This window comes from Felis catus, chromosome X (assembly GCF_018350175.1).
Source record: "Felis catus isolate Fca126 chromosome X, F.catus_Fca126_mat1.0, whole genome shotgun sequence".
NCBI lineage: Eukaryota > Metazoa > Chordata > Mammalia > Carnivora > Felidae > Felis > Felis catus.
This window is the reverse complement of record NC_058386.1, coordinates 112,491,013-112,516,487: the sequence shown is the minus strand read 5'-3', so window position 1 is coordinate 112,516,487 and position 25,475 is coordinate 112,491,013. Positions and strand designations below refer to the sequence as shown.

Below are 25,475 nucleotides of genomic sequence, written 5' to 3'. Positions count from 1 at the left end.
TTTTATGGCGGAGTAATATTCCCTTGTAGACATATGCCACTTTTTCTTTATCCACTCATCTATCCATGAAGCCTTGCACTGCTTCCATACCTTGGCTATCGTAAATAGCGCTCTTATGAACATAGGGGTGCATGAGATCTTGCCATGTGCAACAACATGGATGGATCGAGGGGGTATAATGCAAAGTGAGATAAGTCAGAGAAAGACAAATACCATAGGACTTCACTCATGTGGACTTTTAAGAAACAAGACAGGAAAAAAAAGAGATCCATTTCAAAAACCAGCCTCTTAAATACAAAGAACACACTGGTCATTGCCAGAAGGGAGGTGGGGGGATGGGTGAAACAGATAAAGAGGATTAAGAGCACACCTATTGAATCATGCACACCTAGAAAACCGATCTGAGGATTAACACAACAATCTGCACAACCTGAACTCAGCAGGTGTGTTGGCGTGGAGAGGTGAACTGGGGGAGAGAGAAGCCGTGGAGGGCAGGGAGCTGTTTTCGCCTGCAGAGAGAGGATGGAGACAGGAGGAGAGTACAGGAAAAGCACACCCCCCCCCAAAAAGCATCTGGAGAGAAAGTAGAAAAGTAGAAACAGCCACAGGGACTGAACTAAAAAGGGAGAAAGGAGAAAGGAGAGGGCTTAAATTCCACTAAGATTCTATGAACAGGGGGAGCACAGAGTCTGAAACTCCGCAGCTCGATACCTGGTGGTGCTCTGGTGAGAAGGGTGAATCCCCAGGAGCAGCGTAAAGTCCGGAGGTCTTTGGGCCACACAGGGAGAGGTGGTTCCCCTGCTGGGAAGACACCTGGTAGAGGCTACATGGATCCCCCAAGGGCGAGGGCCCCAGTGGGCCCAGGAGAACAACCACATTCACTGGTGCTGGAACAAGGTCATTAAGGGTGAAGCTTGGTGCCAGATGTGTGTTGTGATTTTCCATAATCCCTGAAATGCTGCTGCTACACGATCGTGTGATCTTTCTCTGGGGTGGGATGGCACCCGGCCACAGTCTCTGGGCATCGGCAGCAGTGGTCCCACGAACGTTCATGGGTGTGGCCGGCACCCGGCCATTTGCTTGGTGAGACCCTCCCCCAGAAGGTGTGAGCAGGTCAAAGCCACCATCCCTCAGAAGTGAGGGAATGGGAAACACAGCCACATCTGAGATTAAACGCAGGAGGGAGGTGCCGTCAGGCAACCTGACGGCTCAGTCACAGACAGTGTAAAAGTGGGAAGTGAATGGAAGCCGGAGACAAAGGACAGACTTGCAATTGTTCATCTGAGAGAACAGAGTTCCGATACTAAAGACTAGTTAGCTGGGTGATGCCATTTTCACCACTCCTGTGAATGCACATATGCACCTACAAGCGCCACAACAATCCACCCCAGTCAGCCAAGCAGCACCATCTAGTGGAGAACAGAGCCATTACACTAAGTCCCGCCCAACCGAGCCAACCTCGCTCTTCAGGAACACCACAAGTCTCTCCAACTGCTTAGTTTATGGACTATAAATTGCTTCAGAGTTTGACTTCTAGGGGAAAATGATGTAATTTCAATCATATTTCAATCCGTTTGCTGGTCTATCTATTCAATTTTCTTTTTTTCCCCCTCTTTTTCATTTCTTTTCATTTTCTTGAATAAAAAAAAATTTTTTTATTTTTAATTTTTATTAAAAATATGTTTCTTTAATTTTTTCCTACTATACCTTTTTGCAAATTTTTCAAATTCTATTTTACTTCCATTTCATTTTATTCTATTTCATCATATTCATTTTTTCAAATTTTCAAATGTTTTCTTTTTCTTCTTTTTCTTTTTTCTCTTTTTTTCCCTTTTTTTCCCTAATCTATCAAGCTCCTTTCAACAATCAGACAAAAACCTAGGATCTAGCATCATTTATTTGATGTTTTTTCTGTGTGTGTGTTGTTTTCAATTTTTTAATTTTAAATTTTTTTACCTTGTTCCTTTTCTTCCTTCAAAATGATGAAACGAAGGAATTAACCCCAGAAGAAAGAGCAGGAAGAAACAACAGCCAGGGACTTAACTAACACAGATACAAGCAAGATGTCTGAACCAGAATTTAGAATCACGATAATAAGAATATTAGCTGGAGTCGAAAACAGATTAGAATCCCTTTCTGTGGAGAGAAAAGTAGTAAAATCTAGTTGGAATGAAATAATAAATGGTATAACTGAGCTGCAATCTGGAATGGATGCCACGCGGCAAGGATGGATGTGACAGAGCAGAAAATCAGCAATATAGAGGACAAAGTTACGGAGAATAATGAAGCAGAAAAAAAGAGCGAGACTAAGGCAAAAGAGCATGATTTAAGAATTAGAGAAGTCAGTGATTCATTAAAAAAGAACAACATCAAAATCATAGGGGTCCCAAAAGATGAAGAGAGAGAAAAGGGGATAGAAGGGTTATGTGAGCAAATCATAGCAGAAAACTTTCCTAACCTGGGGAAAGACACAGACATCAAAATCCAGGAAGCACAGAGGACTCCCATAAGATTCAACAAAAACCATCAGCAAGGTATAGCATAGTCAAATTCACAAAATACTCAGGCAAGAAGAGAATCATGAAAGCAGCAAGGGAAAAACAGTCCTTAACCTACAAGAGAAGACAGATCAGGTTTGTAGCAGACCTTTCCACAGAAACTTGGCAGGCCAGAAAGGAGTGGCAGGATATAGTCAATGTGCTGAATCAGAAAAATATGCAGCCAAGAATTCTTTATCCAGCAAGGCTGTCATTCAAAATAGAAGGAGTTTAAAAGTTTCCCAAACAAAAATTAAAGAAGCTCGTGACCACTAAACCAGCCCTGCAAAAAATTTTAAGGGGGACTCTCTGAGGGGGGAAAAGATGAAAAAAAAAGACCAAAAGCAGCAAAGACTAGAAAGGACCAGAGACCACCACCAGAAACTCTAACTCTACAAGAAACATAATGGCAATAAATTCATATCTTTCAGTACTCACTCTCAACGTCAATGGACTAAATGCTCCAATCAAAAGACATAGGGTAACAGAATGGATAAGAAAACAAGATCTATCTGTTTACCAGAGACCTACTTTAGATCTAAAGACACCTTCAGATTGAAAGTAAGGGGATGGAGAACCATCCATAATGCTAATGATTGACAAAAGAAAGCTGAAGTAGCCATACTTATATCAAACAATCTAGACTTTAAAGACTGTAACAAGAAGTGAAGAAGGGCATTATATCATAATCAAGGGGTCTATCCACCAAGAAGACCTAACAACTGTAAACATTTATGCTCCAAATGTGAAGCACCCGAAATATAAATCAATTAATCACAAACATAAAGAAATTCAGTAATAATAATACCATAATAGTAGGGGATTTCAAAACCCCACTTACAACAATGGACAGATCATCTAAACAGAAAATCAACAAGGAAACAATGGCTTTGAATGACACACTGGACCAGACAGACTTAACAGATATATTCAGAACATTTCATCCTAAAGCAGCAGAATATACATTCTTCTCCAGTGCACATAGAACATTCTCCAGAGTATATCACATACTGGGTCACAAAACAGCCCTCAACAAGTACAAAAAGATCGAGATCATACTGTGCATATTTTCACACCACAGTGCTGTGAAATTTGAAATCAACCACAAGAAAAAATTTGGAAATATAACAAATACTTGGAGACTAAAGAACATCCTACTAAAGAATGAATGGGCTAACCAAGAAGTTAAAGAGGAAATTGAAAAGTTCATGGAAGCCAATGAAAATGATAACACCATAGCCCAAAATTTCTGAGACGCAGAAGGCAGTCATAAGAGGGATTTATAGCAATCTAGGCCTTCCTAAAGAAGGAAGAAAGGTCTCAGATACACAACCTAACCTTACACCTTAAAGACCTGGAAAAAAACAGCAGAGAAAATCCAAAACCAGCAGAAGACAAGAGATAATAAAGATTAAAGCAGAAATTGATGCTATCAAAACCTAAAACAACAACAACAACAACAACAACAACAACAGAACAGATCAGTGAAACCAGAAGCTGGTTCTTTGAAAGAATTAACAAAACTGATAAACCACTAGCCAGTTTGATCAAAAAGAAAAAGGACCCAATTATACGCCAATAAAATGGGCAATCTGGAAAAAAAAATGGACAAATTCCTAGAAACATATAAATTACCAAAACTGAAACAGGAAGATATAGAAAATTTGAACAGACCATAACCAGTAAAGAAATCAAATTAGTAATCAAAAATCTCCCAAAAAACAAGAGTCCAGGGCCAGATGACTTTCCAGGGGAATTCTACCAAACATTTAAGGAAGAGTTAACACCTACTCTCTTGAAACTGTTTCAAAAAAATAGAAGTGGAAGGAAAACTTCCCAACTCTTTCTATGCAGCCAGCATTACCTTGATTCCAAAACCAGACAAAGACCCCACTGAAAAGGAGAACTGTAGACCAATTTTTCCTGATGAACATGGATACAAAAATCCTCAACAAGATATCAGCCAACCGGATCCAACAATACATTTTAAAAAATTATTCACCACGACCAAGTGGGATTTATACCTGGGATGCAGGGCTGGTTCAGTATCTACAAAATAATCAATGTGATTACCACATCATTGAAAGAAAGGACAAGAACCACATGATCCTCTCAATAGATACAGAGAGAGCATTTGATAAGATACAGCATCATTTCTTGATAAAAACCTTCAAGAAAGTAGGGATAGAAGGATCATACCTCGAGAACATAAAAGCCATATATGAAAGACCCAACACTAATATCATCCTCAATGGGGAAAAACTGAGAGCTTTCCCCCTAAGGTCAGGAAGAAAACAGGGATGTCCACTCTCACCAATGTTATTCAACAGAGTATTGGAAGCCTTAGCCTCAGCCATCAGGCAAGACATACCTAACCAATCCAAATCGGCCAGGAGGAGGTCAAGCTTTCACTCTTCACGGATGACATGATACTCTATATGGAAACACCCAAAGATTCCACCAAAATCTGCTAGAACTGATCCATAAATTCAGCAAAGTCGCAGGATATAAAATCAATGCACAGAAATCAGTTGCATTCCTATACACCAATGATGAAGCAACAGAAGGAGAAATAAAGGAATCGGTCCCATTTACAATTGCACCAAAAACCATAAAATACCTAGGAATAGATCTAACCAAAGTGGTGAAAAAATCTATACATTGAAAACTATGGAAAGAAACTTATGAAAGAAATGGAAGACGACACAAAAAATGGAAAAAGATTCCATGCTCCTGGACAGGAAGAACAAATATTGTTAAAATGTCGATACTACCCAAAGCAATCTACCTATTCAATGCAATCCCTATCAAAATAACACCAGCATCCTTCACAGAGCTAAAACAAACAATCCTAAAATTTATATGGAACCAGAAAAAACCCTGAATAGCCAAAGCAATCTTGAAAAAGAAAACCAAAGCAGGAGGATCACAATCCCAGACTTCAAGCTATACTACAATGCTGCAATCATCAAGACAGTATGGTACTGGCACAAAAACAGACACTCAGATCAATAGAACAGAGAACCCAGAAATGGACCCACAAACGTATGGCCAACTCATCTTTGACAAAGCAGGAAAGAATATCCAATGGAATAAAGACAGTCTCTTCAGTAACTGGTGCTGGGAAAACTGGACAGCAACATGCAGAAGAATGAACCTGGACCACTTTCTTACACCAGACACAAAAATAAACTCAAAATGGATGAAAGACCTAAATGTAAGACAGGAAGCCACCAAAACCCTCGAGGAGAAAGCAGGCAAAAACTTCTTTGACCTTGGCTGCAGCAACTTCTTACTCAACACATCTCTGGAGGCAAGAGAAACAAAAGCAAAAATGAACTATTGGGACCTCATCAAAACAAAAAGCTTCTGCACAGCGAAGGAAACAATCAGCAAAACTAAAAGGCAACCAATGGTATGGGAGAAAATATTTGCAAACGACATATCAGATAAAGGATTAGTATCCAAAATCTATAAAGAACTTATCAAACTCAACACCCCCAAAAAAAATAATCCAGTGAAGAAATGGGCAGAAGACATGAATAGACACTTCTCCAAGGAAGACATCCAGATGGCCAACCAACACATGAAAAAATGCTCAACATCACTCATCATCAGGGAAATACAAATCAAAACCACAATGAGATACCACCTCACACCTGTCAGAATGACTAATATTAACAACTCAGGCAACAATAGATGTTGGCGAGGATGTGGAGAAAGAGGATCTCTTTTGCCCTGCTGGTGGGAATGCAAACTGGTGCAGCCATTCTGGAAAACCAGATGGAGGTTCCTCAAAAAACTAAAAATAGAACTACCCTACAACCCAGCAATTGCACTACTAGGTATTTATCTAAGGGGTGCTATTTTGAAGGGACACATGCACCCCAATGTTTATAGCAGTGCTATCAACAATAGCCAATGTATGGAAAGAGCCCAAATGCCCATCGATGGAGGAATGGATAAAGAAGATGTGGTATATATGTATGTGTGTGTATACACACTGGAGTATTACTGGAGTATTACACACACTGGAGTATTACTCAGCAATCAAAAAGAATGAAATCTTGCCATTTGCAACTACGTGAATGGAACTGGAGGGTATTATGCTAAGTGAAATTAGTCAGAGAAAGACAAATATCATATGACTTCACTCATATGAGGACTTTAAGAGTGAAAACCGATGAACATAAGGGAAAAGAAACAAAAATAATATAAAAACAGGGAGGGGACAAAACAGAAGAGACTCTTAAATATGGAGAACAAACAGAGGGTCGCTGGAGGGGTTGGGGGAGGGGGGATGGGCTAAATAGGGGAGGGGCACTAAGGAATCTACTCCTGAAATCATTGTTGTACTATGTACTAACTTGGATGTAAATTAAAAAAATAAATTAAAAAAAAAAGAGTATTCCTATTGAGATGAGCACTGAGAAATGTATAGACTTGTTGAATCACTATATTGTACACCTGAAACTAATATAACACTATGTTATACTTCTGGGGCACCTGGGTGGCGCAGTCGGTTAAGCGTCCGACTTCAGCCAGGTCACGATCTCGCGGTCCGGGAGTTCGAGCCCCGCGTCAGGCTCTGGGCTGATGGCTCAGAGCCTGGAGCCTGTTTCCGATTCTGTGTCTCCCTCTCTCTCTGCGCCTCCCCCGTTCATGCTCTGTCTCTCTCTGTCCCCAAAAAAATAAATAAACGTTGGAAAAAAAAATTAAAAAAAAAATAACACTATGTTATACTTCAATAAAAAAATAAAATTAAATTTAAAAATACATTAAGTTGAAACAAGTTGAATTGAACTAAATTTTAATAAAGAATATTATCAAAATCACAAGCATATTATCCCAACTTTTATAAATATTTACATGTGCATATCTGAATGTGTATTCATATTATATAAACATACTAAAATATTAAGGATAATTTATGAAGTGAGTTGAAGTTATGAGTTACATCAGGTTTACTCTGTAACTCTTCGTTGTTTTGTACTCTTTTTTTTAAGTAGGCTCCACACCAAATGTGGGGCTTGAACTCAGGATCCCGAGATCAAAAGTCCCATGCTCCACCAACTGAGCCAGCCAGGTGCCCCTCTTCTTTGTTTTGCAAATCTTCTTTTTCTAAACAGCTTTATGGATATAAAACTCATATACCAAAAAACCTGCTTATATTTAATGTATACAATTTGATGAGCCAGACATACGCATACACCCATGAAACCATCACCACAATCAAGGCAATAAGCATATCCATCACCTCCAAAAGTTTCCTTGTGTCCCTTTGCTTGTGTCTGTGTGTGTTAAGAACACTACAACATTTAACATGCAAATCAGATATGACCTCCCTGCCCAAAACTTTCCAATGGCTCAGCTCAGTTGGTTGAGTCTCCAACTCTTGCTTTTGGATCAAGTCATGATCTCGCAGCTCAGGGGTTTGAGCCCCACGTCTGGCTGTGCGCTGGCAGCATGGAACCTGCTTGGGATGCTCTCTCTCTCTCCCTCTCTCTCTCCTCCCCCTTCCGTCTCAGTTGTCCAAAACCCTATCATCTCTCACCTGGGCCTGTTTCTCCTACTTCCCCACCTCCTGCCTCACAATTCATTCTCTATGCAGAGTCAATGGCCTTTTCAAAATGCACAATACATGTGTCAATCTGATGATGAAAATCTTTTGACGGCCCTCTATCACCTACTGGATTAAGTCTCAACTCAGTCTGGTACTTAAGCACTTCGCCTTCTCTGCGAAACCTTCCCTACTTCTCTCCTGTTCTGTTCCCACAGTACTTTGAATTTTTTTTTTCAACGTTTATTTTATTTGGGACAGAGAGAGACAGAGCATGAACGGGGGAGGGGTAGAGAGAGAGGGAGACACAGAACCGGAAACAGGCTCCAGGCTCTGAGCCATCAGCCCAGAGCCTGACACGGGGCTCGAACTCACGGGCCGCGAGATCGTGACCTGGCTGAAGTCGGACGCTTAACCGACTGCGCCACCCAGGCGCCCCAATTCCCACAGTACTTTGTAATCCCCCCACATACTTATTTATAAATAGAAATATGAAATCTACAAATATAATTCATATTAATAGATCACAATGCTCTTATGTATTTCATATTTTGTAAATTATTATTATAATAGAATATGGTATCTAGCCTATAGTACTCAAATCAGGTGTTTGTGTGCCTGTCTCTGCCACTAAAGCGCAAGCTCTTGGAGGTAGAGAATGTTTCTGTTTCTGTCTTTTCTCACAGCTTGAGACCACTGCCCAATACATGTTTGGATTCCTAGCACCTAGCACCGCATTTAGCATACCGTACTAACCTGCAAATATTTGTTAAAGCAATACCTTCACCAGATGCAGTGTCACAACATGTAGAATTCGGAGATGAATAGACTTGGATTTAATTTCCAGTTCTAGCAGTTATCTACAAGCTCTTTGACCTCTCCGAGCCTTGGTTTCTCATCTGGCAACTGGAATAGGAATGCCTACCTCCCTGTATTATTGTGAGAATCAAATAAGATACATACATAAGCAATCACTAAATATAAACAAATACGCAGTATGACGTAAGGCGTGAGAAATTCCTAGTACAACGCCTAGCATATAGCAAGTGCTCAATGATTCTAAGCTACCCTTATTACATTAGAAGATGAGGCTGCCGCCAGTCACCCTACTTGTGCGTGCACCTGTATGTGTGTGTGTGTGTGTGTGTGTGTGAAGTGATTAATGGTGACCAAACAGCCCTAGCCACACCTATCACCCCTGCTCACACTCTCTTAGACCTGCAGTTTATCATCCATCTAAAAACATTCCACGTTGCCAGATGCCAGAGTTTAAGAGAGCCTTACAGCGTACCCAAGATGATGGTCAAGGGGAGGACCCATACACATCCCAGACCGCCTGGGAGAGTCTTGGGGTATATTTCTTGTCCAGCATAATTACAAACAGTGTCTTCTTTCACTTTCAAAGGTATTCTACTTTGACCAATAAATTAGATTATGGTCATCCTAATGAAGGTCACACTTACTACTCAAGTTATTTGTTTCCAGTGGGGAGAAGGAAAAAATCCTAAGTGAAAGTCTTACGAGTCTCTTTTCAACAGTAAAATTGTTTGTGGTTCCACATGGCACATGGAAGCAGACCATCAGGGAAATTAAGAGCGGTACAAGCAGCCTTGCATCACGGCCCCTGGGTTCATTTACATTAGGATCTATTCTGCACCAGCATCTGCTCCTGTGACAGCAGAAGCAGGATAAGTTCCTGGGCCCAGAGGGCATTCTGTTTGGAGCTTTACCACCTGCACTCTTTCTGGCCACCGGCCACACGGCAGGGCAGTGCCTACAGCCACAACCTGGGCAGATGGTCCCTGATCCCCAGGTCTCTCCTGGACTACAGTGTTAAGGAGGCAACTTTCTTCTACAGCGTCTGCCCCCAGCTACCTAGGAGCTTTCAGCTAAGTCTCCAACCACTCCTAGCTATCCCTGGGACTTTCAGGGGCAGGGACAAGAAAGAACCAAGGGCCACACACCATGCTGGCTGACTTAACTATATCTACTTAACCTCTTCTTAAACTGACTGAGCCTGGCTTTGGCAATGGTTTGATATGGTCCATTAAAAAGCATTCTGCCAGTCAGATGAGGCCACAGATATTCACATCTGCTGGTTTGGTCCCTATCAAAGCTGTTTGGCCATTGTGGTTGTAGGCAAAATGTCAGTGTCAGCTATTCCCAGTCAGAAGGAATATTCTGTGCACGATGATCTCAGCCACGATGGACTCTGCTTGATTTATGCCCATTCTGTGCCCAGCAAAGTGAGGGAGACAAAGAGTCAGAAGCCATGACTCTTTCTCTCTGGATCTCAAATTCCCACCCAGAAAAGCAGAGGTCAAACACACAGGATAACCTACTCGAATCGGGGAAGGGCTGAATCCCATTCACTGAATTCTATGAATCACTTATACTGGGCAGTAGGGGCACAGTGGTACCTAACACGAGCACCACCCCTGCCCTCACGGCATTTATGAGCAAGTGGGGAAGCCAGACATTAAAACTGTGGTTTTAAAATGCATTGAAGGGGCACCTGGGTGGCGCAGTCGGTTAAGCGTCCGACTTCAGCCAGGTCACGATCTCGCGGTCCGGGAGTTCGAGCCCCGCGTCGGGCTCTGGGCTGATGTCTCGGAGCCTGGAGCCTGTTTCCGATTCTGTGTCTCCCTCTCTCTCTGCCCCTCCCCCGTTCATGCTCTGTCTCTCTCTGTCCCAAAAATAAATAAACGTTGAAAAAAAAATTAAAAAAAAATAAAATGCATTGAAGGTTAGAATAACAACAGAAGTATATTTTTAGAAAGGGCTTAATATGGTCTGGGATGGGAAGGGGGACCCTTAAGGGCTGACTCCTGGAGGAAGTGAGGGCTCAGAGGAGGCAGATACTACAAAAGCTGTGAGAGCAAGGCAGGCCCTTGAGAGCAAATTTGGGGGTCCTCAATTCCAACTGTGTTCTCCCTCTGTTCCCAGTGTGAAAACCTCCTGCCAGACCAAGGCAGGTAGGACAGTTACTAGTCAGAGTCAGCCACAGGGAAAATGAGGGGGGCTTAAATGAGATGAAGTGGTCAAGGAGAACCTCTCTGAGGAAGCAGCAATTAAAGAATGTTCTAGGAAAGAGCTGCCATGAAGGCTCTGAAGTGAAAAATAGGTTGAGGAAATGTAGCTAGAGCAAGGGGAATGGTAGGGAGGCCATCATGAGATAAGGCTAAAGAGAGTAGGCAAATCATGAGGTCCTTGTTGGCCATAGACGTTTGTCCTTTATCCTAAAAACAATAGGAAGATTTAAGGGGAGCTTTAAGGAGGAGAGGAGAGGGATGATTTCATTGTGTTTCAAAAAGGCCACAGCGGCTACAGGAGGGAATATGATTTGGATAAGCGCCAAGGTGGAGGCAGGGATCCCAGTTAGGCAGCTATCACAGTCGTCCAAGTGAGAGAAGGACATGTTTGGATCATGGTACTAACAGAAGTAGAAGTAAGAAATAAAAATAAATTTTGGAGGTAAAACCGACAGGACTTAACAGATGAATATCTGTGAGTGTGTGTTGTGTCTATAAAAATGTCTGAGAAAATAACCACCAAAATGTTAGCAGGGACTATCTCTGGATGGGAACGATTAATAACGGATTGTATTTTCTTCTTTGTGATTGTGTTTTAAAATATGCACAATGAACATGGACTACTTTTGTAATAGGAGGAAAAAGGCAATAGAGTTATTCCATTTTTTTTTAAATCCCAAAGGTAGGTGACATCAGAACTTAACCATCGACAGGAGCGTGCCTCTTGCTATGCTGATCCCCTTGGGAGGCCTTCCACTTTCCAGAGAGGATCTAAAGTATGTGAATACCTCCTGGGAAACTGCCTTCAGGACCTTCAGCCCAACCTTCCAATCTCCCCAATGACTGCACATCTTCATCCTGTGAGGATGGGTCTAAGTTTTTCCAAACAGTCATAAGTTATTTGGAACCATATCTGTTGGGGCCTGGGGGGTGAGGTGGTGAGGGGGCCAGCGGTGGAAAGCTAAGTGACACTATTTTAGTTAAAACCACCACCACCTGTGACTCCCAAGTAATGATCTGGCTCTCTTGTTTGGTTCATAAACTGGCCTGAAACACAGGTCCCAAAGGAAGCTTGCTTCTCTCCAGTAAAAGTCAAAAATCGATCTCGTGACCTTACTGTCATTCCTTATACATTACAGGAAAACTCTCGCTTCTGAACACTAATAGGAAATTCATCCCCCCCCCCCATCCCATTCCTCCACCCAAAGGTCTATGTTTTAAGCACGGCCCCCATATGGCATTAGTTTAATGTTCAGTGATGATATCCGGAAGTGTCATGAACGACATGAATCAGAAACAGAAGAGAGAGGCCTCTGCTGGGAAAACAGAAGACGAAAACACTTCCGGCGCAGAAAACTATAGCCTATTCCATGATCAAAGGATAATGCAGAAAAGTGATTGGAAAAAAATTATTACAAAGCATTTGTTACGGCTGTTTTTTTTTCCCAATTCCTTCACTTCAAACGCTAATGCTAATACCAGCCAATCGGATGTGATTTTCAATCACAGGTGACAGCTACTTTGGGTCTAAAAGAACAATAATAATAAAAAGTCATTTAACTTTTCCACCAATTTATTTTAAATTCTCTACAACTTAGCTCTTGTCAGTGACATATTGGATGACTCTTGGTATTTTATGGTGATACATAAAAATAATGTAATTATAAATGTGCCATTTGCAGAATAAAGTCAGTGTCTTGGGGAAAATTGCTATTGTAATTGGCTGCAATAACTATCCTGAGTCTAAGGACCTGAAATATGTGACTATAATGCAGAAAACTAAGGAAAGTTAAAATAATGACTTCAGGGCTAAAATACCTAACTTTCCGCAGGATCTTGGTGTCTGGGTGCTCTCCATCAGATCTAGGCCTAGAAAGGAAAGACGCTTGTCTGCCTGACCCTCTCACCTGTTGCTTGAAAATGATCAAGAGCCAGGATGCCACCTGGCACTCACCTAAGACTATGGCTAAGCCTACCGAAGCTCCGCAGAACAGTAAAAGATAAGACCCCCCCTGTCTTGCCGACTATTTGAAGAGAGTTTTCATTTCATCTCTTTATTACCTGTCCCAACGGAGGGGAAATTTTTACCGCCTTTCCCTCTTCAGAGGAAAAGATAGGCTCTCATGGTCTGCCTCCAGATACTTCTTCCAAAATGCAGGTCTGATCATGCCACCCTCCCACCCACCGCATGCCCTACCCCCACTCAAATGCCTCTCGGTGCCCCACATTGTCTGCAAAATAAAATATCTTAGCCTGACACCCATCGCCTTCTACCATCTGGTTCCCAGTCAACATTTCCAACCTTACTTCCAATACACAGCACCCCCTTCACATACTCTACATTCAAGGTAAATTTAAGTAATTCTTATTCTTCTTAAAACCCTGGGTTTTCCTGCCTCAATACTCTCAACACTCAATAAATACTCTCCTCTCCAGCCCAGTTCCGTACTGTTAAATCCAATGGTCCATTTTCAACAACTCCATTTACAATTTCATCTAAAAGAATGAAATACCTAAGAATAAACTTAACCAAACAAGTGAAAGACCTATACTCTGAAAACTATAAAATATTGATAAAAGAACTTGAAGATGACACAAAAAATGCTCACGGATTAGAAGAATATTGTTAAAATATCCATACTACCCACAGCAACCTACAGATTCAATGCAATCTCTATCAAAATACCAACAGCATTTTTCACAGAACTCGAGCAAATAATACTAAACTTCATATGGAACCACACACACACACACACACACACACACACACACACACACACACAAAGAACCAAAGCAATCTTGGGAAAGGAAAAACCAGAGGTACCACAATTCCAGATTTCAAGATATATGACAAAACTGTAGTAATCACAAACAGTATGGTATTGGCACAAAAGTAGACACATAGATCAAATGAACAGAAAGAAACCCATGTTCGTATGGTCAATACATCTACAACAAAGGAGGCACGAATATACACTGGGGAGATTTCTCTTCAATAAATGGTGCTGGGAAAACTGGACAGCTACATGTAAAAGAATGAAATTGAACCACTTTCTTTTTTTAAGTTTTCATGCAAATTCCAGTCAGTTTAACATACAGTGTAATATTCGTTTCACAGGTATAATGTGGTGATTCAGAAACTGGACCACTTCCTAACACCATACACAAAAATAAATTCAAAATAATAAAAGGCCTAAATGTGAGACCTGAAACCATAAAATTCCTAGAAGAGAACACAGACAGTCATTTCTTTGACATTTGCCATGGAAGTATTTTCCTAGATAGGTCTCCTCTGGCAAGGGAAACGAAAGCCAAAATAAACTATTGGGACTACAGCAAAATAAAAAGCTTTTGCACAGCGAAGGAAACCATCAACAACAACAACAACAACAACAACAGCAACAAAAAGGTAACCTAGTGAATGGGAGAAGATATTTGCAAATGATAAAATGATATATCTAATAAGGGGTTAATATCTAAAATATATAAAGAACTTACACAACTCAACACAAACACACATAAACAATTCAACTTAAAAATGGGCACAGGACCTGAAGACATGTTTTTCCAAGGAAGACATACAAGTGGCCAACAAACACATGAAAAGACGCTCAACATCACTCATCACCAGGGAAATGCAAATCAAAACAATGAGATCTCACCTCACCCTTGTCAGAATGGCTAAAAATCCACACAAGAAATAACAAGTGTTGGCGAGAATGTGGAGAAAAAGGAACCCTCCTGCGCTGTTGGTGGGAATGCAAATTGGCGCAGTCACTGTGGAAAACAGTATGGAAGTTCCTCAAAAAATTAAAAATAGAAACACCACGTGATCCAGTAATTCCACTACTGGATATTTACCCAAAGAAAATGAAAACACTAATTTGGAAAGATATATGCACCCCTATATTTACTGGAGCACTACTTACAATGGGCAACATATAGACGCAGTGTAAGTGCCCATCCATAGATGAATGGATAAGAAAGGAATATTACGCAGCCATAATAAAGGATGGGGCCGTGCCATTTGCCATGCATGCCATGGATGGACCTAAAGGGTATTATGTTAAGTGAAATAAGTCACATTGAGAAAGAAATACTGTATGACTTCGTTCATATGTGGAATCTAAAAAAACAAAAAACAGAATCAGACTTATAAACACAGAGAGCTGATGGTTGCCAGGGGTCTGGAGGGTGCAGGGATGGGAAACATGGATGAAGGGGGGTGGGAGATACAGGCTTCCCGTTGTTGAATGAGTAAGTCACAGGGATGAAAGGCACAGCACAGGGAATATAGCCAATGACACTGTGACAGTGCTGTAAGGGGACAGATGGGAGCTACACTTGGGGTGAGCCCAGGGTAATGTATAAACTTGCGGAATCACTATGTTGTACACCTAACACCAATGTAACCCCGTGTGTCAACTCAAAAAAAAATAAATTTGGGGCGCCTGGGTGGCTCAGTCGGTTGAGCATCCGACTTCGGCTCGGGTCACGATCTCACAGCTCATGAGTTCGAGCCCCGTGTCGGGCTCTGTGCTGACAGCTCAGAGCCTGGAGCCTGCTTCGGATTCTGTGTCTCCCTCTCTCTCTGCCGCTAACCCACTCGCATTCTGTGTCTCTCTCAAAAATAAATAAACATTTTTTAAAAATAAATTAATTTAAAAGGTAAACAATTGTTTAATCCAATAGTCAATTTTTGGTCCTCAACATCTTAATTTCCCGGCAGCATTTGACCCAACTCCCTCTTTCTTGAAATCCTCTCCTCCTTTGGCTTCTGGGACTCTTCACTCCCCAGAAGTTTCTCCTACCTTCCTGGCCTCTCTTTTCCCTTTCATCAGACTCATTTTCCTCCTCTTCCCAACTTATAAATGCTGTAGTAACCCAGGACTGAGCCCTGGGCTCTGTTCTCTTTTCTACATTTTCCATAAGTGATCTCATCTAGCGGAAAAAAATCCTCACAAAAATGATTCTCAAATTTTTACTTCAAATCCAACCCTCTGTCCTCAGTCCTGGCTCATGTATCCAACTGCCTGCTTGACATCTTCACTTGGACCCTCAAACCAAGCTCTCAATCAACTCCGGCCCACCCCCACATCTCAGTATTCCCCATCTCAGTGAATGGCAACTCTAAGCCCAAAGGTTTAAGAGACAGAAAACCTGGATCTTATCCTTGTGTCCCCCTTTGACCACACATCATACATCCAAACGCTGAATGCTAAGTAGCCAGTTGGATTTACGGATTCATAGCTGAGGACGGAGGTCTGGGCTAGGGGTTTGGAAGTCATCTTGAATTCAAAGTGAAAGAAAAGTGGCAAGGAAAAGTCTCAAGTTCCAGATTTTTAGTCTGGTGGGTGACCGCATGGATGGTGATGTCATTCACTGTGACCCGGAACAGAGGAGAAGGAAAAGTTTTCAAGAAAGGTGATGGAGTCAGCCTTAGATACGTTGGGTTTGAGGCGTCCGTAAGACATCCAGATGGAAGTGTAAAATAGGCCATCGTCTATGGAGTTTTGGAACTAAGAAAAAGAAGACTGAAGCTGGGGGGAAAAGCCCTAGGAAACATTAACCTTGAAGGAATGGATGGAGGAAAGGTGTGCCCACTGAGGAGTCTGAGAAGGGAGAGCAACAGAAACCCAAGGAAAGCCACTCCATGCTGCTTGCATACAAGACCCCACATCCAAACACCAGAAACGCAGCAGCGCTTTGGCTCTTCCAGTTTCTGGTTTTGTCCAATTTAAAACCCTCAGCTACAGAGTTTGGAAACTTACAGAAGCTGAACGCTACATTCAGTGCTATTCAATACTATTCAGAAGCTGAGTAGTACCTTCTTTGTAAGGTGCTGAGGATTAAACAATATTTGTAAAGCGCTTGGAACAATGCCACATAAGGGAGCACTATATAAATGCTTATCAAAATAAATAAAATACAATAGAATCAGCTGGGGAGATTCTCCTGTAATTGGTATGAGCTGGAACGCAGGCATCAGCATGTATTAAAAACTCCCTAAAGGGGCGCCTGGGTGGCTCAGTCGGTTGAGTGTCCGACTTCAGCTCAGATCATGATCTCACAGTTTGTGGGTTCGAGCGCTGCGTCGGGCTCTGGGCCGACAGCCCAGAGCCTGGAGCCTGCTTTGGGTTCTGTGTGTGTTTCGCTCTCTGCCCCGCCCCCTCTCGCACACGTGCGCACGCTCTCTCTCTCAAAAATAAACATTAAAAATTATTTTTTAACTCCCTAGATTATTCTAACACGCAGCCAGGATTAAGACCCAGTGACTTAAACTTTTAACATGCCCAGGACTCACCTGCAGGTTTTGTTAAAATGCACATTTTGATTTGGTAGGTTTGGGGCAGAGGCTGCAAACAAACCACCAGGTGATGCAAATTCTGCGGGTCTGTGGACCACACCTTGAGTACCAAGAATCTAATCCAATTTCTTATTGAAGTTAACAACTTGCTCAAGGCCGCACGGCTAGGAAGTAGCAGGACTGACTTAGGGTTCGGACTTCTAACTCGACTGTCCTTGTTTTCCCCGCCTTCACCTTCACTCCTAACTCCCACCGGACACAAAATGCATCCTGATGTCTAAAGAGCAGCAGTTCCATACCTTCTCGGCAACAGTGACACCCCTGATATATGGGACATTCCTGTGCATGACAAAGACAAGGGCAAGCCTGGAGTCCTTGCTATTCCCACACCTCTAGCTCTACGCCTACACCCTCCGCCATGTCCGGACGGGTGTCCACGTGCCAATGAATGAGGATGACACCAACAGAGGGTCAACTCTGACGACGCCTGAACTTCTTTGGGGATCATCTGAAACTTCGATCCGTCGCCAATAACGTGGCCACGCCAGCCCTCACGGTCAGTCTGGCACGCATCAACCGCAACGACGCTGCCGTCTTAAGAGCACTTGGTTTTTTAAAAACAGTACCTCGTGCCGACTCTTCTTTTAGAGCAAATCACCTTTGGAAAGGAAAGACAAAATGTCCCCTAATACCTGCTGCGAAAATCTCGGCTTCCGTAGCTCAGGCTCGCTTGTAAGGGTTGGGGGGGGGGGGGGGTGGGAAACCTGGGTGGCTTTGCGAGCGCCAAGGACCGGCAGGGGGAGGGAGGGGAGCTTAACTGCTCCTTGATGGCCCCGAGAAGACTCTGGGCTCCACCAAAGTCTTCCCCCCGCCCCAGCCGCCACATCTCTGGCTGTCCCAGAGGTCTTGTCCCCCATCAGCTGCTCCACCTGCTACTCAATCATTTAAATGTCAACGCAGCTGTACCAATTAGCACCAGCCCGACCATCCAGAGCTTGAAAAGAAATGAGGTGTAAATGCAAAACTCAGGATAAAGGGGCCTTTACAATACGCCTTCCTCCACTATTCCCAGACCTGCTCCTATAGTTCTTCAAGGTAGGGAGGATTTTTCATAACATGCTGGCGCAAGGAACGTACGTGCCAACAGAAAGCAAACACAGCCAGGCAAAACCTCGGTGAGCGGATCTCTCCCGATTCTGTTTGCAGAGCTGTACTGAACTTTCTCTGGGAACCTCGTGACATTCGACAGGGGGAATCAAAGGACCTCCGTGCGGTGCTCACCCGGGGATTGCTAATAAGGAGTACGCTCAACTGCACGTATGGATTAATCAGACGCATTAGAAGAAAAATGTTGATAACTGTGTCCAACGGCGCTTAGGTTCTGTAACAGAGACAAGTCACTTGGAACTTGCCTGGGGTGTCCATATGCACCCCTATTTGTACCGCAGGCTGCATTCAAATATCAGGGACCAGCACCAAACGGCCACTTGGTGACAGACGACCTTCTACACCTTTCTCCTGCTCGGGAAAGCCGTATCAATGCAGCAACACGGAATTAGCACCACTGCTTTGCGCTCCAGCTCCTCCAAGTTTGCTCAGAGAAACAGACCTGACTTCGGTCGGCCTCCCTTCTTAACGAAGTACGGAAGCGCCCGCCCCCAGCTCCCAGGTCTCCTGCCACCACTTCTTGTCACTAGCGACGTTGTTCAAGATAGAAGAAATGTCTCGGGGAAAAGTCAGGCAGCATGCTCGAGCGAACAGAGCTCCGGGCCAGGAGACCCAGAGTCAGGTCCCAGAGGTGCCAGTAACTTACCTGCTAACCCCGCTGGCGTGCTCTCAGCCTCAGTTTCTTTGTCAGTAAAATGAGTGGAGTGAATGAGGTCAGTTCACAGATGACTTCCTGATCCTACTTGCTAGGGTCTCTCTGGAACGTGTTTTCTTTCTCTTCGCTGCCCCTATACAGCCACTGAGGCATCTACACTCGATATGTTTGTGCTCAGACTCCTGCTTTCCACCGAAGGGCCAAGCATCCCAAGCTGGAGGAAGGACGCCAGTAATCAGCTACGGATTCGTTTCAGCCTTTTCAAACCAGCTCCCCAAAGTCTCCAGGGTTTCCGTTGCAAGCATGCCTGTAAGGCAGAACTTAGGTGTCTTCCAACGAGCAGGTTTTGGTATTTAACTTGAGGATTAGGATTCGGGGTCAGAGAGAAGTCCCAAAGGTCTCCAACAGAGTAGACGGACCTGGGTTTGAGTCCGCCCCCACCCACCCCCATGCTGGGTGACTTTCAGCATATTACATAAATTCTCAGAGTCTCAATTTCTTCACCTGTAAAATGGAAATGCTAATAATAGTACCTACCCCACCGAGTTCTTCTGAGGACTCAAACAAGACACACGCCCTTCCCAGGGCATGGTGGACCTTCAAATCCCTGAACATCCCTGTCTGCCCGAAGTTCCAGCCACCCACGTATCTGTCATAGGTCCTCAGACAGAAATGGTGGTGATGCTGGTACCTAAAGAGGGAAAATGAGTGGGACGGGCCAGCAGGCAGCCAAGGGAGGAAAACAAAAAAACAAAGACGGGGAGCAACGGCACATTTCATAGGATTCCGGATGATACTTCGACTACCCACGGCTCCGAACTCCTTGTTTTGAGGTTGTGCTTGAGACTGTGGCTGTGGTTTCCCAAGTGGATTTTCTTTCCTTTTTTCCCAGAAACGAGCCGAGAAATGCCCTCCAGGTGGGGCAGAAGAACAACTTGGCTTCATTCCTCCCTTGCACCTGTTAGAGTTCACACGACTCAGTCTGAGGAAAATGGAAGGCAGAAACTTCCTGAGAAAGTCCCACTGGCTCCTTCCCAGACTTTAGGGCCCTGGACTGAGCTTAGCAGAACGCATTCGCTTTGAAGCACGCTATCTTGCCCTCTCACTCACTGAATTCAAAATCAAGATCATCTAAGCCTGGCTTAGATGAGTGCAAGAAGAGACGCCCCCTCTCTTTTTTCACTGGCCTGAGAACGTCTTCTTTCCAACCTCTTCTTGGGACTTCTGAGAAATGACAGTGCAGATTACTGATGCCGGAAGCATTTCAATCTGCAATTGTTTTCATTTTCCCCTTTAGGGGTAATAGCAATTGACGAAAACTAAAGTTGAATTATCTTCATTCTTTTTTTTTTTTTAATTTTTTTCAACGTTTATTTATTTTGGGGACAGAGAGAGACAGAGCATGAACGGGGGAAGGGCAGAGAGAGAGGGAGACACAGAATCGGAAACAGGCTCCAGGCTCTGAGCCATCAGCCCAGAGCCCGACGCGGGGCTCGAACTCACAGACCGCAAGATCGTGACCTGGCTGAAGTCGGATGCTTAACCGACTGCGCCACCCAGGCGCCCCTTGAATTATCTTCAAATAGGAGAAGAAATGCATAAGCAAACAAAATCACAAAATGCTCCTCTTTTTGCTGAGAAAAATCTATTCTCTCGCTCTTTTAAAATGTGTATTGATTTATTTTGAGAGAGAGAGAGAGACAGAGCACGTGGCGGAGGGGCAAAGAGAGAGGGAGAGAATCCCAAGCAGGCTCCAAACTCCGCACAGAGCCTGATCGGGGCTCGACGCAGGGCTTGATCTCGTGACAGGGAACACGACCTGTGCTGAGATCAAGAGCCAGACACTCGACCAACCGAGCTACCCAGCCAGCCCTATTATTTCCCTCTTGAAATCCCAAAGGTCTCATGCAGCATGTAGTGTCAAGGCATTTTAACAGAAACCAATGTCCTTTCTTTCCTCTCTCCTTGTAGATCACCTTTTCTAGAGAATATCGCAAAAGGGTTCAGAGCAGCAGATTCACGTCCTGACTCCCCTACTTACCAGCTGTGTGTCTTCAGACAAGTTATTTATCCTCTCTGTATTTCAGTTCTCTCATTTCATTTTTATTATTATTTTTTTAATCTTTATTTTTGGGAGAGCACAAGCAGGGGAGGGGCAGAGAGAGGGGGGCAGAGAGAGGGGGGCAGAGAGAGGGGGGCAGAGAGAGGGGGACAGAGGACCCGAAGCGGGCTCTGTGCTGACAGGCTGACAGCAGCGAGCCCGATGTGGGGCTCGAACTCACGGACAGGGAGATCACGACCGGAGTTGAAGGTGGTCGCGCAACACCCTGAGCCACTCGGGTGCCCCGGTTCTCTCATTTCTCCTTTGAAGGACCACGGTGACAGTCTGACCACAAAGACACAGCCCCTCACTTGCTCCAGGAAATGGCCAGCTGCAGACAATCTTCCACCCTTGATACTCAATAATCTTTCCTCCCCTGAAATGTCCTTAAAAGGATGGCTTACCTCCTTGCAGCCAACCAAGAACGGTGAGCTGTACCTGAAGGCCAATTAGAAAGTTCCCCCCCCCCCACCCCCGCATGGGGCGCCTGGGTGGCTCAGTCGGTTGAGCGTCCAACTTTGGCTCAGGTCATGATCTCACGGTTCGTGGGTTCGAGCCCCACATCTAGCCCGCTGCTGTCAGCACAGAGCCTGCTTCAGATCCCCTGTCCCCCTCCCTCTCTGCACCTCCCCCGTGCCCTCGAGCCCTTGTGATCTCTCTGTCAAAACTAAATCCTTAAAAGAAACAATAGTTTCTCCTACTTCCAAAACGTACACACTAACCCTATGCTTGCCAATCAGAAACTGCTTTGACATCTTTTCTACTCTACAAAACTTTCTCTCCTTTCTAACACTTTTGTATCCCTAATGAAACAAACGTTGCTGCAGCAAGTTTATGAATAAACAGCCTTTGTTAACTTTGTGCGTTCATTTTGTCTTTGACGTGCTCGAGAAAGAGTCCTTATGTTAATTCATGTTCTCTGCCTCGCTCCACTTGCTACTGCTTTTATACTGAACGCTCGACAGGGCCTCGCATGTAGAAGGCACATGAGCCACACTCAGGAAATAGTTAACAGTACGTTAACTATTATTATAATCAACATGTATGGAGCGTCCTATGTCACTGGCCCTTGTGCTAAATGTTTTCACACACATTGTCTCTTCTTATCACGTTATCCATCAACTAAACCTCATACAGATTAAAAGCTATTCATTATTTTCTAGAAGTGGTATCAGTAATAAAGAAGGGCTCTGGTATCTACACAACTTAAGATTCAGAGGTTCTGTCCCCAACACACATTTTATTGATAGTTTTTCGTTTTAACTTATACTTCAAAATAGTATAGCTAGCAGCGTCCCTTCAGTGTGCAGGAATCATGATGAATTAAAGAATATTCTTCTCCCTTCTCTCGTTTTGCCAAACTTGTAATGTACTTTCCGTGACCACCTTCAGGATCTTTCCTTTTGACATTTTACACCGTGTGGAAATGTAAGGTAGGGGCAGTGGAGAAAAGGTCCCCTTACATTTAGAAGATGCACCCAAATGTCCATTTATGATGAGTGGATAAAGAAAATGTGGTACATCCATACAATGGAATATTATTCAGCCTTGAAAAGGAGAGAAATTCTGACACCTGCTACAACATGGACGAACCTTGCGGACATTATGCTAAGAGAAATAAACCAGTCACAAAGAGACAAATACTGTATGATTCCACTTATCTGAGGCGCCTAAGTAGTCAAGCTCATAGAAACAGGAAGTAGAATGGTGGGGCTCAGCCAGGGGCTGAGGAGAGGGAGGGAATGGGGCGTTGTTCTCTAACGGGGACACAGTTGGAGCTCTGCGAGGCAAAAAAATTCTAGCGATCCGTTGCGCAACAACGTGAATATACTTAATAACCACTGAACTGTCAGCTTAAAAACAGTTAAGATAGTAAGTTTCATATTATGTAGTTTCTCCCACAATAAAAAAAAAAAAAAACAGAAGGTGCAGATTCCACAGTGACGAGAGGGCCTTGGCAGACCAGCGGGAACCCAACCACCCCAGGCATTCATTTCCCACAATGCTTTTCATTTCCAAGGAAGGCCCACTGCTCCAACACACGTGTCTCTGTTCCGCGAGCATGATTTCTGCAGCTTCTTATCTGTGACCCCGCTAGTGAGCGTTACCTCGGGGCAGGAGACTGAGGAGGCAGAAGTGCATGAGACAAGTGTTTTCCCACCAACTGCTTCCCAACTGATATTTAGAAATATTCAACTTCCTCTGAGGAACAGTACACGGGGGTTTTCAGCTGCCCATCTCACCCGTCTCCCCTTATTACCAGGCGCTCTGTCAAAATCACCCCACGTGAGCTTTTGACTAAGCTCGTGGATCAACTGAGTCACTGTATGCCTATGAAACATGCTCGTAATACATACTTAAAACCCCAGAGCCTACCTTTAAATATCCTCATTACTGTGAAACTCATCAGCAAAAAAGAGGGACTCCAGCGCGAAAGTGACCAAACAGCATGAAATTGACGAGCAGAGAATCGCTGGGAGAGAAGAGGAAACTCAGCTCTGGTTAAAAAAATCTCACCTTATTGATCCTGTGTGCGTGCGTGTGTGTGTGTGTGTGTGTGTGTGTGTGTGTGTGGTGATTTCTGGCCGGTCCGGGCTATTTTAATTTATCACAGTGTTTGTGTGCACAAGGCAGTTAATTGTCTAAATGTCGTAAATATTTCCAGCCTAATTGAAGAGAACACCAATATGGGATTTTGACCTCTGCCCATTTGCATAATAAACTCTAAGCCAATCTCTCATTACCAACTTCCCTGGAAAACAAACATCTCCTGCTAAAAATGGAAAGCTCAGAAACAGATGGAGATGGGTAAACCCAAATCACCTTCATCGTGTCCTCAAAATGTCCCTAGATTCATCGTCTTCCCTCGCCTCTCTCCACTCCCATATCCTCCAGCCTCCCAACCACTCCTCTACACTGGGTATCTGCTGAATTGCAGTAATATCAGTAGCAGCGAGAGTCATAGTGGTAATAAAAATAATGATGTAAGAGCAGTAATAATGGTGAAGAAGAGAACGATAATAATAGCAACGACTTACTGAGCCTCGGCTATGTGCCGGGCACGGTACTACAGCCCCTACGTACGTGGCTTTTTAAAATGCGCATAAAAAGTGTTGTGAAATAAATACTGTTGCCCCACTTTACGGATGAGAAAAGGGAAATCAAGACCGAACGGAGTTAGATGAACTAGGTCTGTTCTGATCCCAAAGGCCGTTATCTTGCTGCTCCCCGTGCCCTAGCGTTCTGGCATGTCTGTAGCTCTTTACCGGAAATGCCTCCAAAGCTCACTTTGAAGCCACACAGGAAAATGTGTCTCCTTGCCAGAGAGATACAGCTCATTTCTAAATCCAAAACATTCGTTGCCGACCACGATCACCCACCTTATTCACCAGTGTGGGCTCTAATGACTTTTAGCTGTTTGTGCAAATATAGCCTGTTCTCAGAGGACAAACATTTGTCACCACTGAGGAGATTCGAAGCAATGTGCGACAGGCTCTGAATGCACTTTGACAACTGGCTCGCTTCCTCCTCCCCAACATCTAGCATCTGGTTTCCCTTTTCAAAATCTCATGGCAAACAGGCAACAAGGAATCAGGAGGTTGCCCTCTGGGTTAGAAAACAAACTTTCCCCTCTAAATACAATGATAAGTCCCAGAAAGTGTGCATCCTCCAGCAGACATTCATAGGTCCTGGAGGGGATATCAGTGGATATCAGTTGCTAGTCGGCCTTTGATTTGGAGTGGCCAGAATCCAACTGGCTCCCTGGGGGTTATTCACAGCCAACCAGGAAACAAACCACTCTTCACTGCAACTCCCCTCTGGTTGCAACTGTTTACTCCAGGAATAATGAAAATTGCCGGTAGAAAACTCTATTCCTGCTCTGTCTGATGTATGTCTGTGAGAGGAGAGAGCAAACCCCTTTGCCAGGTGGCCGCTTAGAGATAAATGGGCAATGGCAAACCAGCTGCCAGTTGGTCGTCCTTGCCACCACCTTTAAATGCATATTTCAAGCTGTCTCTCCTATTCCTCCTGATAAAATATTCTAGCATTTTTATTGCTCAGGAAGTAATCGTCTCAAACATAAGCTCGATGTAACAAACCACATTGCTAAGTAAG

At 43.7% G+C, this 25,475-nt stretch overlaps 1 long non-coding RNA gene across 1 annotated transcript in view; it reads right to left on the bottom strand.

Annotated features, from left to right (window-relative positions):
• LOC123383396 overlaps window positions 1-19,863 on the bottom strand; it is a 141,555-nt gene extending 121,692 nt beyond the window's left edge. The window contains exon 1 of the long non-coding RNA XR_006593084.1: window positions 19,250-19,863. This is a non-coding gene — a long non-coding RNA (uncharacterized LOC123383396). The remainder of the gene's footprint in view (window positions 1-19,249) is intronic.
• Between the last annotated feature and the right edge of the window lie 5,612 nt (window positions 19,864-25,475).